Raw genomic sequence first — 17506 nt, forward strand, 5'->3', positions numbered from 1 at the left:
AAATTTGTGATTTATGATCACTTGCCTTATCAAACCGTAACTGATTTATCACATGCGTATACAATCTCAAATTCTTGGCGTAATATATTAATTAGGGGAAATTGACTTTCTTCTTTCAGGATATTTTTAACCTTACTGATATTCTCATTAAGTAATTTTTTTTTTCCGATTTATATTATGTGCACACCTCGAACGACCAATTATTTAACGAGGCTAGCTTGGTTCGAGACGTGCAGAAAGTAATCTATCCGTAATGATTTTTGTTGGTTCACTTAAAAAAAACTAACCGCGTCCGTTTTTGTAAGTACTGCGGCAAAACTTCAGTATGATATATACCACAGTAACTTAGACAACAAGATTTTTTTAAGCCAAACACTTGAAAGTATGCAGTACTAAGGCTTATGCTTGGCAGCAAAGAATTTTTTGAAGTTTTCGGAGAATACTCTAGTTTTTCTAGAGACCCACAGTTTTAAATACTTTGACGTGTTTGGTGTCCAAAAAGACTGAAGTTCTATAAACCGTAGTATTTCCAAAACTGTGACATTTTCGTTGTATCTAAAAAAAGAGGTCCAACCTCTTCTTTTTCTAAAGAGAACGCGAGAGAACGTCCTGGATAGAGCTGCTTGCTACCTACCATGTCTGAAAAAAAATATGTCTGAAAAATAATAATATGTTATATATGTCTATCTTGGAACAGTACCATGTCTATTTTTGCTATCTAAATAGTTTGCGAGTAACCACTTGTATTACTGCTGCCATTGCTAAAACATGGCATGGGGCTAAGAACAAACATGCAACTTAAGACAATCTTCTGTTCTTCTCAATGTGTAGTGATAAAACAAAATGACAATAGCGTTTTTGCTGGGATAAATAAAAGAAACTAAAACCACATTGTCATCGAGCATAAATAAGAGACAACAAGCAAATTAATAACCCTTCATTATTTGACTCCGAACGATTACATTGACAAATGCTCTTCAGGAGCAATGAAACAACTAACATACTAAGATATATAAATAACACTGTAGACCTCCTCATGCCTGGTCCTTTGAAGGTGGTGGTGGCTTCTTGTCGCATGCTTGGATATGCTTCACGACCATCTCCATCAACTGATTTATTTGGTTAATCAAAGTGCACCAACATGCTAGTATGTTGTTGTGCCTGTAGAATCTCATAGTTGCTGGTACCCCAACCGTCTTTCCTCTCTGCATTTGTGCACGAGGGATGTTTTGCACCTCACGACGTCGGATTAGGTTATCAAAGTGGTTTGTGAAAAGCATGGATGGGAATTGAATAGGCAAGTTATGACTATGCATCTTTAGTTTCTTACACTTTGGTGCGGATCCCTCACCAACACAACGATCTCGGTGCGGTTCTTTCTCATCTTCCAGTTGACCAAGATCATTAGGATGAAGCTGCGTCGTTTCTTCCTGATCTTGATGGTTAGCCTCAGCCCCATCCATGGTTTGACCACCATTTGCTTATTATCGAGACCACCTACATATTATATTTAACATCAGTATGCAGTACCTCAGACGTACTCTATATGTTATGCATGTTCCGAAAAATTAATTGCAAGAAATTACTAACACGAGATGCTAATGACGGCGATGATGCATGCAGTAGTACTTACACTGTGCACACGCGACAAGGCATCCGATGAAGAATATCATCGTCCCCTGCACTGGGCTGCTCCCTCTCATATTGGCAAATCTCTTGCTGGACAAACTCAGTTCTAGTCGCGTGTAAGGTTCCGCTAAGAAATAGTTGGAGCCCTAGAAAGAAAGAAACAAATTGTTGGAGTCCAAATGTGTGAGACAAGGACTGCAAGTTTATAAATAGCAAGAGGCCGGGATATATTTTAAATGGGAATGCAAAGATTTGCATGCGCACGAGATATACGTTCTTTAATTTCGAGATTTTTGCTCATATAATTCAACGAGACAAACACTATGTATACATGGAATCTTGGATCGTTAATGATTTCCAGGAGCGTAGTCCCAATGCACTTTATTTTAAACTACTCTTCGTCTGGATGCATATTGTCTCTAAAATCATTTTTTAAGGAGAATATATTAATATCACGAGATACCAATTACACCCAGTCTCTGCAGCAACGAGATGTCGAAAGACATTCAGGATACACACAGCCTGAAGCTAACACAAAACACAACATGTTATGAGCTGCCACAAAGTTTTTGATTCCTACATCATTGCAACACCACTAACAATTGCCCAACAAGCTTCAAGCACTCCGAATGCTCTCTCCACATCCTTCCTATCTGCTTCCTGCATTGTTGCAAAGTGGCTTTTTTCTTGCCATGTTGTTCGGAAATAATTGTCTTCACAAACGCCACCCACTAAGGATAGATATCATCGGCAAGATAGTATCCCATGTTGTACTCATGGCCGTTGATGGTGTAGTTGCACAACGGTGATTCCACATTGTAAAGCGTCATGAACATCGGAGATCGTTGAAGCACGTTGATGTCGTGTGAGAACCCGGCATTCCAAAGAAAGCATGGCAAATTCATAAGTCATGTGATGCAACTGCTTTCTAATGTGATGGTGACCTCTTTGTTGTGCCCTTGATACATTCGCCGCAAATCTTGGGGCGGTTCTTCCATTGCCAATGCATGCAATCAATTGATATGAGCTTCCCTGTAAACCCTCTGGCCTCTCTAATAGCCAACAATCTCTCTGTGTCCTGTGCATTTGGTTCTCTCAAATACTCTGCTCCAAACACCGCACCATGGCGCGGGCGAACTCAACAGTAGTCTTCACTCTCCAGGCATGTGCTCTCCCCCATCCTAACTATCTCACCAACGGCATCTGTGGCAGTACCAACTGCAAGCAAACTCAGAGCAGTCGTGCTTCTGCTTAGCAGAGAAAGGAAGTTTGTTGCAACAATCCCTTATGAGTTTGAAGTAGTCATCGTGTGCCTCCACTCCCTGCACAATGCGCAAAAATAATGGTTTCCGCATGCGAAAACGGTGATGAAACCATAGATCATCCGGGAAAGTTGGGTTCGGACTTCAGAGTAAAGTAGCCCTGACACAGTAGTCGTGCTCCCGACACCCTATCCCGATTGAGCCCTTGAAGTTAAGAATATGCTCTACTTGTCGGTCTATTTCCTCTTGCATGCTCATGAGCATGGTCATGTCCACTTCTTCGCTCGAATCTGAGAAATCAAAGAACTCATCTTGTATCATTTGATCAAGCTATGTCGGTCCATACTCCTCGTCTGATGAACCATCAGAATTCATTGTTTTTCCTACAAAAACCACATTGGACTATGTGTCAAACACATATAGTGCAAGGGGGAGCCCGGGAGTTGCCGAACATACCGCGGTCGCATCCAGGCCGGCGACGACGTCCCCGGCGGCGAGGACGGGAGAGAGGAGTGCGGTGCCGGTGCTGGCGGCATAGAGGCTTGGAAAGGCGACGGAGCACGCGTGTCGATGGAGCTGTGAGACGGGCGGTGGGAAGGAGGAAGAAGAGAGGAGAGAGCAAATGGATCCAGTAGGTCAAGGGGATGGAGTTGGTGTAATTTAAGGTGGGGTAGGTCTGTCAACTCCAACGTGGTGGCTGCGTCCGGGCGCCCCCAGGATATAAGGGATGCCGGTCAGTCCAGGCATTTGAGGCGCCCGTCTAAGACGAATTTTCACGATCAGTCAGTGACCGAGCCATACGTCCAGACGTCTCTATAGATGCTCTAAGGGTCGGTTGGATGTATCATAGGACGGATGTACATCAACCAATGATGTAAAAACAAAGAAAATTGTAACACACCGACAATTATCTAGCATCCTTAAAAGTACTAGTAAACGCGCACGTGCAACGCACGTGTAATCTTAATTCGGCTTGAAGATATACCTGAATCTCTACTCCTAATGAAGCAGTTGGTAGTCTCCGTCGATTTTTTTTCGTCCCACCTTCGTCGGGTTTTTTTTCGTCCTCCTCCTATGTCCCAGGTAACGATGCCGTTGCACCTAACGCACGCAGAAAAAAAACCGGACAAAGACCACATAGCGAGGGACCTCGAACGAAAAATGTAGCGATGTCCGTCGGACAAAAAAAACGGACGAACCGGGGGCGATGCCCCCTCGCATCCCCATCCACCCACCCGTCCCGACCCTGGGCTAGGGTTCCATACGCCGCCGCCTCCGGGCGGACCACATACGCCGACGTCGAGGTCCGAAAGGAGAGGGCCGCCGCACTATCTTCCGCCTCCACCGACCTCTGAGGCCCCCTACTCGTGGGACGACGCCGCCGCCGCCTTGCGGAACCCCAGGGCGGGGCAGGGCATGGTCGCGTTGCGGGCAGCGAGGAGCGGCGCGCCGGCGCCGGCGCGTGCGTAGCCAGTTAGCGAGAGAGGAAGGGAGTGGCGACGATGTCTTCGTGCGAGGACAAGGACTCTGCCGCCGCCCGGGCCGCGGCGACCACGGACGTGGAGCTGATGAAGCGGTTTTGGCTCAGCGAGAAAGCCGCGCCGGAGATCCTCCACTTCAAACCCACCTCGTCTCCCGTACCTTATGGCCATTGGTCGTGTCTTCGTTCTTCACAATACTGAATGTTTCTGATTCTTCACAACCTGTGTGGTGAAACCAGGAGGAGACGTTCGATGACTTCACGGATAACGGCATCGACAATCTGGTGGTCTCGCTGTACCAGATGGAGCTCGACCGCATGCTCTTCTTGCTCTGCTTCTACCTACGCCTCCTCCTGCAAAAGGTCAGACTGAATTCTGCAAAAGGTCAGACTGAATTCAATCTCGATAGTCTGTACCGCACGGTGGTTCAGTTACTGACCGAAATGTTGCATTAGACAATTACTTGACCTCATCGTGCTGCTCTATGTAGATTGAGAAGTACATGGCGCACATCTTCAATTCTGACGACCTCTTGAGCTGGTTGACGCAGCAGGAGCAGTGATGCGCCAAGAGGTATCTCTCTAATCGATTGGACCGTCTATTTGTTGTTTATGCTTGTTTTTTGGCTGAAATGACACTCCCTTGTTGGGTTTGATCAGTTGGAGGCTGCAAGGAGATCCTGGAGAAGCATCTCGAGCAGCCGGTGATGTCGAAGCTTCCCTACAGTTATGATTCGGTAACGAGGCAATCCGAATCGAGCACGGAGGATGACGTGGGTATTCCACTTGATCTTGAAATTAACATCACTCCATAGGTGGACGTACAGGGTCACGTCCGCGCTGGTGTACACGGCGCTGGAGTGGATCCTCATCACGCTGCTGCACATCACATGCTCCTCTTCCACTCCATTGCCCGCTGGAGTGGATCCTCAGGCCACCTTGCCTCCTCTGCTCCCGCGGAGAACGGCCAGCAGGCGGCAACACGCGGTCGCTGCGTGAACTCTGTGCCGAAGATCTCCGGGCTGGGCTACTGCCTCCACCACCGCCGGCTCGTCGCCTCCGCCGCCGACATGTGCGAGGGATGCCTGATGACGAAGGATGCAGAGGAGAAGGGCACCGTGGTGTTTTCTTGCTGCAGAGCTCTCATACAGATTTCTTCTTCACACAAGCTGGAGGACACACATACTACAAGGGAAGAAGATCCTTCTGTACAAGGGAAGACAGCCGAAGAAGAAGAAAATCAAGGCTATGTTCTGCTGGATCAAGAAGACCATGAAGAGGAAGAACACGAGCAGGCACAGGTGGACCAGCAAGGGGATATTTAGGTGGCTGCCGTGGAGGACGAGTCCTAGGAGTTCATGGTTCAGGGCGAAGAGATCACACCCGACAACGATCGATTGGTGCCGGTGCTGGTGCCCACACTTGATGAAATGACAATTGCTAATGATTTTGGTCTGCATCCGGAGACCGGCGAGCAGTATGAACAAAATAATAATCGCGTAAGTTCAAATCCCAGTGCTATTATTTTCTCAAGTGTGGTTACATGTTTCATCTTCAAAGGAAACGCGGAAGCAGACATCTAGGAGTATATCCTCATTTCTTAGCCCGAGGTCTAGCTGGCACAATGATGATATGTCTTGTGTACATGATCATGGTGATTTCTTGGCTCTATTATCAGATGAAATCACGTGGCCTCAGGCATGTATAGCCGATGCATGTATGTGCATATTTCTAACGGAATGGTGCAGGTTTTAGGCCATTTTGTACAAGTTGAACACGGGAGCATGAGTTAGATCGCCAGGCAAGCCGGTGCTATATATAAGCTCTATCTCTCTTTCTGGATAGCAGAAATGATTCAACTTTAATGGTACTTTGCAGATTTTACTCCATTAGAACTAATTTGGAATAAAATTATTTGTGAACATCTTCTAGGTGTTTTTCCCTCGGCTTCTTGTACCCCAACCTCTCGGACCCCTTGAACGGGGAGGCCGCTTCGCTGATGATGCGCGACAAGAAATCATATGACCAAAAAGTCCAAGGTATGGTCTACAGCAACACCTCTCTCTATTGTGCTTCTATCTGTTATGTGGATTAATTCAGAACATTGATCGTTATTCTTTGATTAAAAAAATCAGAATCTGATACGTGACGATCGGACGGACAAAAAAGTTCGGTGTGTGACGATCGGATTTCTTCTTCTTCTTCATGCTGTACTCTCCATCTCTTGTCTCTTTCTCATGGCGGTGTGTGACTGTTGATCGAGGACCGCAGCGTCAGCTACCCAGGTATCTTCTTCTCCACTCTCTCATCCTACGCCCTCTTTCTAATCTGCAATGACACATTGCATTGACAGGTATAAGCGCGTGGTTGCGTGCCGACCGTCGACTGGGACGCACATGAGGCTACCATTCTTCTACCGGTACGCAGCAGCCAAGTGCCACCGCCGAGCCCTTGATTTGCATCCTCCCGGGGCACCATAAATGGAGCACCAAGGTTAAAAAAGCCCCATGTTGTTGGCCTCCTTTCTATTGAAATATATCATTTTACATGCTCACACTACTGGAATCGTCACGTACACCGAGTGCCAAGAACACTCGGCAAAGGGCCAAAAACCCTCGGCAAAGTCTTTGCCGAGAGTTGCACTCGGCAAAGCCCACCCGGCGTACACCTCTTCGGCAAACAGATTTTTGCCGAGAGCCATTTGTCGGACACTCGGCAAAGACATTGCCGAGTTTCAAATAGAGGCGCTCGGCAAAGAAAAGTGATCAGAAGAAACAGAGCAAACGGCGCTATAGCCACATGGCGCAGGAGGTTTGCCGAGAGCGCCACTCGGTAAAAGTAGTGAATAAAACAAAAAAAAAATTGCACCGCCCGATCCCGTCCCAGATTTAATCGTGGCCAAATCCAGTCGCCGGCGCTGCTCCCATCGCGTGTGCCCCGCCCACGCACCCGTGGTGGTCACCGTAGTGCCGCAATGGCCGCGTTGGTGAGCTGCGCACAGGCCTCCGACGTTCAGGGAAGGCACAGATCAAGAGGAGGACGGCGAGATGCAGTGTTGCACGGAGCAGCCGCCTCCTCACGCCTTGCGTCAAAGCCACCGGACTGATGCTGCTTGCACACGTGCTTGACCACTTGTTGCTGTCGTGGCCGAGAAAGAGGAGCAGCAGCGGCGGCCGGGGCTGTTGTTGCTTGCGCGTGCTTGCTGCTGCTTGGTGCTTCGGCCGATGCTTGCGGCTGCGCCGCTGCTGTCCGGCGAGGAGCAGCGAGTGTAGCCTGCTGCTGCTGCTTGGGTGAAGAAGAAGAAGAAGAAGAAGAAGAAGAAGAAGAAGAAGAAGAAGGGGACAGGACCTGTGGCGGCGCGAGGAGCGGCGTCTCCGGCGAGGCAGCAAAGAGATGAGGCGTGAGGTGCTGGCTGCGGCTGTGCACTTGAGGAGATAAGGGTGAGAGACATGAACCAGGAGCACCAATCAGGACATGCCATGTCATCGATCCATGACTTCAAGCATTGGCCAATCCGAAGCAAGCAGCTGAATGTGTGCTTCTTTGTCCATTCTAAAAATTAAAAAAGAAAATGAATAAAATTTCAAAAAATCAAATCCTTTGACACTGAGTCCTTTCACATGTAATAGTTGCCACGAAAATTTTGAAACTTAGAATAAAACAATTTTCTTACTTGATTTGCCTTTTTGCAAATAAAAATTCTAGTTTTTGACACATAGAACATGAAAAAAATGATTTTTGTGTACAACAAATTCTAAAATCTATTTGGCAACATTGTTTTTATTGGCGAGATGTACCTATGTGCCAATTTTCAACACATTATCACAAATTTTGCAATGAATATGGCCTTCGCCATAGTCACTTGGCTTGAAAGTCATAAATGTTTATACTTGCTATGCCGATTTGTGAAGATTTTTTTTTCAACATAGTCATATTGCAAGTTTGAAATTTTTCCTCGCTACTAGTACACATAAAATGACTCCATGGGAAATTATTGCATTTTTTGAACTTGTATTCTTTTTCTTTTATTTTCTCCAAAACGGGGTCAAAATGGTCGGCATGACTATTCATGGAAAGGGGTCGAATCTCTCAAAACTCTAAGTGGTTCTTACATATGATGACTACTTGTGTACCTAAAAATATTTTTTAAAATTTTTAGGACATAGCTATCACACACTTGTGGTTCAAATTTGAATTACTTTCGGGAAATCAACATAAAGTCGTTTAAATGTGTGAAAGTAGCTAGAAAACTAGAAAATTCATGAAACTTGGGAATTGTGCATAAAGTATGGTCTACTTACTGTGATAATTGGAGTGGTGCAATTTTGCACCCTGTTTTTTGTACTTGCTTCACAAAAAACACCCATTTTTTACACTTAGAAAATGAAAATTTATTCTTTTGTAAGAAAAGTTGAAAAATCTATTTGGCAACATAGATTGTAATGTCAGATGCGCCTATGTGTCTAATTTGGGAACATTAGAATAGACTATGCAATGAATATGGCCATCACCTTGGTCCTTTGACTTGAAAACCACGAATGTTCATACACGGTAGTCCGTTTTGTGAAGGATTCTTTTTTCAAATTTGTTATATTGAAAGTTTGGCATTTTTCCTCGTAACTAGTACACATAAAAAGACTCCATGCGAAAGGACTGCATTTTTTAAACTTGTATTCTTTTTCTTTCATTTTTTTTCCAAAACGGGGTCAAAATAGTCGACATGGCTATTCATCACAAGGGGTCGAAACTCTCAAACTCTAAGTGGTTCTCCCATATAATGACTACTTGCGTACTTAAAAAATATTTTTTGCCATTTTTTATGACTGAGCTATCACACACTTGCACTTCAATTTTGACTTACTTTCGGGAAATTGACATAAAGTCATTTAAATATGCGAAAGTAGCTAGAAAACTAGAAAATCCATGAAACTTGTGAATTGTGCATAAAATATGGTCTATTTACTGCAATAATTTGAGTGGTGCCATTTTGGACCCTATTTTTTGTACTTACTTTACAAAAATTACCCAATTTTGACACTTAGAAAATGAAAAAGGATTTTTTTGTACAAAAAAGTTGGAAACTCTATTTGGCAACATTGTTTGTAATGTCAATAGTCACCTATGTGTCTAATTTGGGCATATTATAAAAGATTATGCAATGAATATGACCATTACGTTGGTCATTTGACTTGAAACCATAACTGTTCATACACGATAGCCCGTTTTGTGAACGAATTGTGCATAAAATATGGTCTACTTACTGTGATAATTGGACTAGTGCCATTTTGCACACTATTTTTGTACTTACTTCACAAAAAATACTCATTTCTTATTCTTAGAAAATCGAAAATGGTTCTTTTGTAAAAAAATTGGAAACTTTATTTGGCAACACTGTTTGTAATGGCAAGATGCACCTATATGGCCAACTTCACCACATTATCATAAACTATGCAATAAATATGGCCATCACATTGGTCATTTGAGACCAAACATTTACATGGCAAAAAGTGTAATTAATATGACCTCAAATGAAAAAGTTCTCAACATGAAAAATTTAGGTCTCGTCAAAATGAACAACTTTGATTTTTGGAACATCTTCATCCGAGGTTGTATGCAACCTGTACAGTTAAAACCGTGCAACGTAGTGAAGACCCACTTTTGCCGAGTGTAGCACTTGATAAAGACCCCCTTTTGCCGAGTGTAGCACTCGGTAAAGACCCTGTTTGCCGTATTTTATTTTTTACCGAGTGTTTTGTCCACGACACTCGGCAAAGTACCTGTTTGCCGAGTTTCGCTATTTTGCTGAGTACTTTCTGCTTGGGACTCGGCAAAGATACTATTGCCGAGTGCCCGACATAATGCACTCGGCAAAGAGCCTAACACTCGGCAAAAAGGAAAATTCCAGTAGTGTCAGGTAGTCAGGTGTCAGGTCATAAGCTTGTGATCTGCAAGGTTTGTATGAAAAAGGATGTCCAAATATGATAAGTTGTAGCTTATTGATCCCAACTATTAGACTATGTGTGCTCACTGATTTTCCCGTCTGAATGTCCGTAAAGTGAAACAAACATAGCAGTCATATGCCGTCTGCTTGCTGAATTGCAGCATTAGCCTGAGCAGATAGCCATCTTGCATATTGTTTGCCCCCATAATATCTCATGCATCTTTCGCCCCCATTGGAGATATGGTTAACTTCTTACAAGGTCGACATATCAATTTTGTAAACAAGGAACCGGTCATAATCAGCAATCCTGGTTAGCTTATGCCCGTTGCCTCGTATCAACCTTGAGTCTTAGTTTGCTCACCATCGTCATTCCTCAATAAGTCGGACCTTTTATTTCTTCGCGAATGTTGGGCAACCCACCAAATCGTTCAACTGATCAACTCACAAAGTGCATGACCATCAAGCAAGCTAGCACATGCTATTTAACTGAAGCAAAGTCACTTTGTAATGTGACTTGAAATTAGATTAGGGAGGGAAGTTTGCAAGTCACTAGCTCTGAAGGCATAAAATATATTTTAGTTTCTAGGCCGCTACATAATTTTGAAACATGAGCTTTTTATGAACTGAGTATTTGACATAGCTTGCTGTTATTGTTAAATTGAAATAGCGAGTATATGCTGTCTTTTGTTTAGGAAAGTGAGAAAACAAGACGCCGTTTGATGCCAGGAATGACATTTGTGAACGACTCGGGTGGCAGTTTTTAGAGTAGGAGCGGGGGCATTTTCTATAAACTGCCATGGTAGTTCTTTAATTTTACTGTAATTTTATTTTTGAGAAACTGTCATCCACAGGATCTTGATCGTGTGGTTCTGGGTGTGTTCTGGGCGTGTTCACTGGGAACAGGCTTTACTTCTTTCTAATGCAGTGTTAGTTCACATTAAATTGTGAAATCCAAATCCATACATTTACAGTTCGTGTTGTTCTAATTACACAAGTATTTTATCATATCCTTTCTTATGCAATGTGTAGTTTCAGGGAGCCCCGACACTTTCTCATACAATTTTGTTCAGATATAAATTTATGTGTTACAAACAATACATTGTATTATAATTATAATATTTTAGGAATAAATGTCATGTGAAGCAAATAATTGCCTTATAAAAAAGTAAGCTCCTTGTGCACTATTAATTAGCTTCCGGAGTTGTTTTCCTTGACAAGAGAAGTAACCTTATTTTTCTGTAACCAAATTGAACAGTAAGAGTCTCTCCTACTTTCATTGCTAAGAAAAGAAATAAACTTAGATACAGTACAGGACATGCATCTCAATCTCTTGTTTTGAAGTTAACTATTTGTACATACTTTTTTATGTACCTTCTGTTTCAAACCCATAAACTTAATGTTGTGTTTGTAGTGCTCGTTCTGGGTTTAGAATCAATTTTAATACGTGGATTGTTATCCCACCAACCACAAACAAGATTTTCTTCTTTGATATTCTGCTGGTTAAGAAAATGTACATTCTGGTTGAGGATTTCCATCAAGAGTGAATGTATATTCCAGCCAACCAACCCAAGATGTTGACCAACACCGTCACACTGATCTTTCTCAGGCCCAATCTCTACTCCTAACGAGGGAGTTGATAGCCTGGTACGATTTATTTTCGTTCGATTTTTTTCCGTCTCAACTCCCACCACCCACTTCCACTGGTTTTTCTCCCTACTATTAAAAAACCAGTGGATTTTGTTTCGTGCTTGATTTCGCAGGTGCGGATTCAGTTCAATCACGTAAATAATAAGTAATTAAGAATTTAGAAATCGCACCATATATTTGAAATCACCTTCCTAACATACAGACATAAGATTTTTCTTGATAACCTTTCAAATCAAAATCAGATACTCCTGCATAACAAATCGCTACTCCTGCGTGATATGCCATTTATTATTATCATTATCTCTACTATTAATTGACAATCACAAGTTTTCTAATACAACAAAAATAACATATCTTTTTTCTTATGGGCGTACGCGTCCGCGCCTGCCTGCGGAGGGACGCCGTGCACGACAGCATGTAAGATGACGTGGTCGGGCTTGATACCAGTGCGATTCTCGAGAATGCTAGTGCGTGGATCACGGTGTCGAGGACGTCCGTGGCAGAAGGCGGGTTGTCAGGCTGCCACGTACATGTGTATGTGGACGCGGTCGTATTATCTTTATTGTCAATCATACAGAGAGTCGGCCATGCTACATTCTCAAATCAAGTGGGACCATTCAAATCTCAAAAAATTTGTTAGGGAAATGCGTCCAACAATACTCGGTAGTCGTCATCGTTCGTAACAGCTATTCATGCGAAAATATTTTCAAAATCAAGCACATAACTAGGGGGTGTTTGTTTCCAGGGACTTTTTGGTGTAGGGACTAGAAAAAGTCCCTCTTAGAGACTTCTTAACCAAACAGGAGGGACTACTAGGGACTAAAAGTTGCTTTTTGGGACTAAATGAAGAAGACTCTCAAGGAGAGTCTTTTTTGGGACTTCTCCAACAATGCCCCTCCCTGCACCAATTGACCCGCCGCCCCATGGTGTTGTTTGGTTGTTATTTTTCTGTATACTAGGGGTAACATGGTCATTTAATAACCTCTAGGGAGGGACCAGGGACTTTTTAGTCCCTAGAAACAAACAGGGAGGGACTTTTTAGGGACTAGAGACTTTTTAGTTGGGACTAGAAAAAGTCCTAGGACTTATGAACCAAATAGGGCCTTAATTTAGAAACCAAACCATTAATGAAATTAATTAGCTAGACAATTAATTACACATGCAATTAATTAGGTCCATTTAAATAGGAATTTTTTCGCACTGAATCAATTTGGAAATCGAGTCATTAATGCAAATAATTAATTGGGTAGATAGTTAATTATGCCTACAGATAATTAGAAGTACGGATTTTTTGCAATTAGGCAGATAATTAATTGATTTGGTTAGCAATTAATTAGGCATACATGGAATTAGTTACGCCGTTAATTATTTGTGTATTAATTAAGCAAGCATCATACGAATTGTTTTGTAAGCGCTCATGGGCAAGGACCAACAACAGGCCACCGTGTGCTCGCGACATGGGCGACCTAGCATTCACCATAATGGATGACGACTATGCTTTACAGGATGTCCACACGCTGACAGTAGCTAAAACGTTCGCGGGTGAGGAAAACACGACACAACATTAACCAGGTGATTCATGCTATAGTAGAAAAGGAGGGCATTCCAAGTTTAAGAAGGAAAAAGAATTAAAGCCACCAAGTGGTCTGTACTGTTGGAGAAAGAAAGAGTGTTTCAAGAGATAAAACAAAAAAAGAAAGAAATAATATTGTAGGAAACAAATAGAAACGAGAACTAAAGCTGGCGAGGAATGACAAAGAAGAAGAGGCGTTGATGACCAACACACTAATGTTGACGTGACGCAGGTTGGCGCCAATGAAACAGGTTGGCGAAGAGGCTAGAATTAGAAGATGTGGGGAAGGACGAGGAAAAGCAGAACGACAATTATTACTTGTAGCAATGAATGGTATGTGGGCTGGAGGTGGATCATATTGATGACTAGGAATACGTTTAGCATTTGCAAAGTTGAATGGACCTTTGATAATGATTTCCATAGTTATTTGTTGTTTTGTGTCAACAGTATGTGTTAGGTTAACCTACTCTATTATATTATAAACATGAAAAATCCCAACCCTGTTGCAATGCACGACGAAGATGAGGTGGACGACATCCGGTTTTAAAGGAGGTGGCTCCAGCAAGAATGTCATGTTATGGCAGGAAACCAAGTAGGAAGGGGAGGTTCCGACAGAAAAGGGGAAGATGCCTCGTGGGATGGGGTTTTTGTATTGGACCCGGGTGTTAAAGATAAAATGGTGGATAGCCCGTAGCAACGCACGGGCATTATACTAGTTTTGTTTTAAAAAGTAGCATCAAAATAAATAGTTTGTGTAAGCACCACCAGCGGCAGGTCCATCTCTTCCTTCAAATGGGTTGAAAATTGTACTAATCCAACGTAGCTAAAGGCATATGCAAGTGACCAGGGGAGGGGGCACATACCTTGTCCTCAGGCCGCTAAAAGAGAAATCCAAAAATCTAAGCACAATCCATTGAAATCAGCACAACTGATCCACTACCCAGCTGCTACCAAAAGTTCCATATCATTGTGTAACCTAGTTGTTTCATAGCGCATGTTGGTAATGAAGCTTAATAACTATTGAATCTGTGCACATAAGGCTGCTTTTGGTTCAGTTTTACACAGCTGATTTGGGTTCAGTTTTTAGTGCATACAGGCTGCTTTTCTGTTCAGTGAAACATGAATTAATCTTCTCCGGAAGAAATGAAGAAAGTAGAGATGAAAGACCTCTGGCTCGGCAGCTGCGTGTTTGACGGTGGTGTCCCCTGATGGCGGCACTGATGACCTAGGCCCGACGGAGAGGGACGGGCAGGCGGTCCAGGCAGTGTCCATGATGGTCCGACAGCCCGACACCAACTGAGAGCCCGACACCAACGGATGGCCGTGCGGCGTCCCTGACAGGTCCGACGGCGATGGGCGGTCCAGGCGGCACCTCCGACGCGCCCCCGCGGTCGGCCATGTGGTCTAGGCGGCGTCCCCGACAACCGGCATCCTTGAAGTTGCGGCAGCGTCGCTACGGCCGAGGCCAGGAAAGGCGATGGGTAGAGGCGGCACGGAGATGTGAGGGGCGGCGTCCCTGAAGCTATTGCGGGTCGAGGCGATGGGGGCGGTGTGCGTCGCTGAAGCGAGGTGATGGGGCAGCGCCTTGGGGCGGTTCCCTATGGCAGTTTCCTTTCGTGTGAAAGGGTATGTAAGGAAGCGGATCGCACGACGGTTTGCTGTGGCAGTTTCCTTTTGTGTGAAAGGGTACGTAAGAAAGGGGATCGCACGACGGATCGCTATGGCAGTTTCCTTTCGTGTGAAAGGGTACGTAAGGAAGGGGGTCGGGGAGAGAAAGGATTGATTAGCAATAATTGTGTTTAGCACTAAACGTGTTTAGTTCCTCACCATTAGGATAATAAGGACTGTCGGATTAACGCTAATGGATGACCAAGATCTGTTGGATCTGCCTCACTGGGTCTTTTTATATTGGTATAGATAGATAGAATATAAAATCAGAGCGTCCTCTAAAAAAGTTTCCATGTATAATAAAAAGTCAATATCATTGAAAAAGTTTCCATGTATAATAAAACGTCAATATCATGGAACAAGTAAGTGGCAGCACCTTAGGAAAAAATTGCGTCTGCCGGGAGTCAAACCCGGGTCTATTGCTTGGAAGGCAATTATCCTAACCGTTGGACTACAGACGCAATGGTGACACCAATTTAGATGAAAGTTTCTTTATCAAGGAAGTTGTTGTTTTCACACTACCTAGTTCTATGAGTCAACTAACATCTTTGCACTTGCTCTCACGGAATGCACATCGACAAACTTAGCAAAAACAGATAACTATTTGATGCCCTAATCTACTAACAACGCATTTTGTCGTGGAATAGTCACGGCATATGTCCTAGTGTGAGGACTTAGTCGTGGAGCCATCGCATTAGGTTAGCTTAAAAGGGTTAAACGGGACAAAGCACATGGGGAGTTTATACTGGTTCGGCCCCTTGCGGTGAAGGTAAAGGCCTAATCCAGTTTGAGGTGGTATTGCTTAGGTTTTGATTACTAGGGAGCGAATCCGCTTGACCTAGCTTTCGATCTGTAGTCTCCTGTCCTTAACCCACCATCGGGTCGCCTCTTTATATACAAAGGTTGACACCCGGTGGCTTACAAAGTCCCGGCCGGCTCATAGACAACGTGTCCGGCTCGATGACTAGTCACACTTTCCTTACAATACAAGTCATACATACATGACGGTTTACACCTATGGGTCTTAAGTCGCTTTTGGGCTTCTGGCCCTTAGCAGCCTGCTCCGTGAACCGCCATCCTTAATATCCTCATGGGCTTTGTCTTTTATGAACCGCCATGAGTATAACCCGGCCCCTCTTGGGCATGTTACACTCAATAGCTATATCCCCAACATTAGGCCCCATGTTGATTTGAACTTGTTCATATCAATCTTCCATACTTAAAAAATCCTTCCTCATTCGTTCTTTTGCGAGATATTGTAACCCGCCATGACGTCGTTCCCTGGGATTGCGGTAACCCGCTGTGACGTCACCTGTCATAAATATTAATACAAAATGCCCAACAAATCTTAACAGATCTTTATCTTTAATAGTCATCCCAAAGATCGAGGCGTCCGAGTCACTAGATAATCATTCATTGACCTCCTCGATTCTCGCGTCCGCCTGTTACCCATTCCCTTATAAATAGGGTCAGGCAGCCTTCTCATTTCTTCCTTTCCTTCTCGTCTTCAACCTCCCTCTCTCGCAAAGCACCTGCGCACCTGAGCACCGCCGCCACCGGCCTCGTCGACTTCCTCAACCCTGGCCGCTGCATCAACCTGAACGAGACCAGAGAAAAATCCGCAACTCCTCTCCGTTGTTCATCAGATCCAGTAAGTACCTCATCTTCCCCATCATAGATCTCCATTAGGGTTCTGAAGTTCTTAGAGTTCATCATCATTCTTCGTCATATCTCTATTTAATCTTCACTTTGATCCAAAGATGGCTTTAAAAACACGCGGAACATGTTTCTATCCCTTCGCTTAATCACTGAACATGTCTCCTAGATGCAGAAATCTTGCCAGTGCATTAGCTCTACCGGTGCTGTTTTATAGGTTTTGATTTTATTTTCTTTTTCAAACAGCGTTAGATCCGAAACTAATTACACCAATCTGCAAAACTTGTTTGTCCAACACTTAGCAGAATCTGCTCTTGATAGATCTTCAATTTCATTGCTTGTCATGGCGGCTTAGATCACCAGTCATATGTCATTAGGCCCCGTTAAACCGCCAATATCAACATATTCTATAATGTTTATCTCCGGCTTAACATATCAACTTAAACTGGCTAATTTTCTTTCTTCCCAGGCTTCTTCCCTTACGATGCCGAAGGCCACTACTTTGTGCAATTGGGTTCCCTCCATAGTCACTGAGAACACACTCAAGGACTATGTCAAAGTCGGTTTTTTACCAGCAAAAAACACCCTTCACTGGCGCGCTCCCAAACCCAATGAGACAAAACCTCATCCGCAGGATGGTGAGGTCATTG

The 17506-nt window shown here is 43.8% G+C and overlaps 2 long non-coding RNA genes and 1 other non-coding gene across 4 annotated transcripts; 1 reads left to right on the plus strand and 2 right to left on the minus strand.

Annotated features, from left to right (window-relative positions):
* Positions 1-3377: 3377 nt before the first annotated feature.
* Positions 3378-7732, plus strand: LOC123166233 (uncharacterized). 2 transcript variants are annotated; one of them, XR_006483413.1, is made up of 7 exons: positions 3378-4756; positions 4863-4945; positions 5032-5108; positions 5199-5870; positions 6304-6410; positions 6507-6656; positions 6725-7732. It is a non-coding gene; the product is annotated as an uncharacterized lncRNA (long non-coding RNA). The 2 variants fall into 2 exon arrangements; XR_006483414.1 differs by having other exon boundaries at positions 3378-4734.
* Positions 6437-7782, minus strand: LOC123166234 (uncharacterized). The gene is made up of 2 exons (XR_006483415.1): positions 7720-7782; positions 6437-6699 (listed from the first exon to the last, which is right to left on the minus strand). It is a non-coding gene; the product is annotated as an uncharacterized lncRNA (long non-coding RNA).
* Positions 7783-15589: 7807 nt separating this feature from the next.
* Positions 15590-15661, minus strand: TRNAG-UCC (transfer RNA glycine (anticodon UCC)). Its single transcript has one exon. It is a non-coding gene; the product is annotated as a tRNA-Gly (tRNA).
* Between the last annotated feature and the right edge of the window lie 1845 nt (positions 15662-17506).

Source organism: Triticum aestivum, chromosome 7D (genome assembly GCF_018294505.1).
Source record: "Triticum aestivum cultivar Chinese Spring chromosome 7D, IWGSC CS RefSeq v2.1, whole genome shotgun sequence".
Classification (NCBI taxonomy): domain Eukaryota; kingdom Viridiplantae; phylum Streptophyta; class Magnoliopsida; order Poales; family Poaceae; genus Triticum; species Triticum aestivum.